General features: G+C 41.0%; 1 pseudogene; it reads left to right on the top strand.

Annotated features, from left to right (window-relative positions):
• Positions 1 to 519: 519 nt before the first annotated feature.
• LOC115522854 lies at positions 520 to 1,246 on the top strand (annotated as a pseudogene).
• Positions 1,247 to 1,708: the final 462 nt, after the last annotated feature.

The following is a 1,708-nucleotide window of genomic DNA, read 5'->3' as shown; positions in this document are numbered from 1 at the left end:
TCAACCTTTTGCAGTTTGCTGCTACTTCAACCACACTATCGGTATTACTCTCACTAAGATCATTTAAATGACTTTCAAGTTTCTAAGTTTAAAGGCCAGGTTTCCATTCTCTTACTTGAGCTCCCTACAATATTTGATACTACCTATCAATTTCCCCTCTTCAAGTGCTCTCCTGATTTAAAATTTTTTTAATGTTTATTTACTTTTGAGAGAGAGAGAGAGAGAGAGAGAGAGCAGGGGAGGGGCAGAGAGACAGGGAGACACAGAATCGGAAGCAGGCATCATGCTCCAAGCTGTCGGCACAGAGCCTGATGCAGGGCTTGAACCCATGAACCATGAGATCATGACCTGAGCCAAAGTCAGATGCTCAACCGACTGAGCCACTCAGGCACCCCATCTCCTGGTTTTAGAGTAACATTATCCCTTGTTTCTCTTCTTCTCTCTCTACCTAGTTTTTCTGTCTCCGGGATTCTTCTTCCTACACATATCAAAAAAAAAAAATGTTTAAAAACACACTGAATGGCATCCCAGTGGACCTTCTGGGCTGAGCCACATATAGCAGGGCTCTGTCACGACAATATCATGCAGGTTGTGACTGTGAGCACTCACAGCCCCATGGGCTTTAATAGTCTGTATGCCAAAATCGTGGAGTTTGGTGGCAATGTCACTTTACACGAAGTCATATATGGTGCTATCAGCTGCCCTGAGAAAGAGAAAGGGGGCTTCACTGCTGTGCCAGAAAACAATTAAATTTGGTAAAGTATATACTGTCATACACCTAGGGAAATAAGGATTCCCTAGATGTTTGATGGCCTGCTTTTCCGTCACTCATAAAGTATTGTGCACTTGGCCCTGAGGCTTGCTAACATTTTGATTAGTGAGCAAGATGCCTGCAAAATTGGTGACTGGTTGTTTCAAGAAGCTGGAAGATTCACTGTGTTTCCAGAGACTTCTTACCATCTAGAGAACACATACATCCACCAAGCCCCAGAGCTCCTGAAAGACCATAACACCCAAAGTTGACACCTATTCTTCTATCATTCTCTAGCAAATGACCACCAAAGAGGTGCCTTTCTCAGGGGAGCATCAGTATGTGCTCTACACCATAGAGGCCTATCATCTTCATCCATTTCTCTCAGCAGCTGTCTTCACAGACTCCATCTCTGGGAAAAGACAAGATCATCTGCTGCTGCTAAGTGCAGAACTTCTGGTTGACTTTAACTCTTTAAAACCTGAATTTGGCTGATTTTAAACCTATATTAAGATAAACTATTGCTTTGTTTCTATTCATTTTTTTTTTACTTTATTTAAATCCAAGTTAGTTAACATATAGTGTAATAATGGTTTCAGGAGTAGAATTTAGTGATTCATCACTTACATTATAATACCCAATGCTCATCCCAACAAGTGTTTTCCTACGCCCATCACCAATTTAGCCCATCCCCCCATCCAACACTTCTCCAGCAACCCTCAGTTTGTTCTCTGTATTTAAGAGTTTCTTATCGTTTGCCTCCCTCTCTGTTTTTATCTTATTTTTACTTCCCTTCAGCTATGTTCATCTGCTTTCTTTCTGAAGTTCCACAAATGAGTGAAATCATAGGATATTTGTCTTTCTCTGACTTATTTTACTCAGCATAAGACATTCTAGTTCCATCCACATTGCAGCAAATAGCAAGATTTCAATCGTTTGATCACCAAGTAATATTCC

This window comes from Lynx canadensis, chromosome C2, assembly GCF_007474595.2.
Source record: "Lynx canadensis isolate LIC74 chromosome C2, mLynCan4.pri.v2, whole genome shotgun sequence".
NCBI lineage: Eukaryota > Metazoa > Chordata > Mammalia > Carnivora > Felidae > Lynx > Lynx canadensis.
This window is presented reverse-complemented; position numbering and strand designations above follow the sequence as displayed.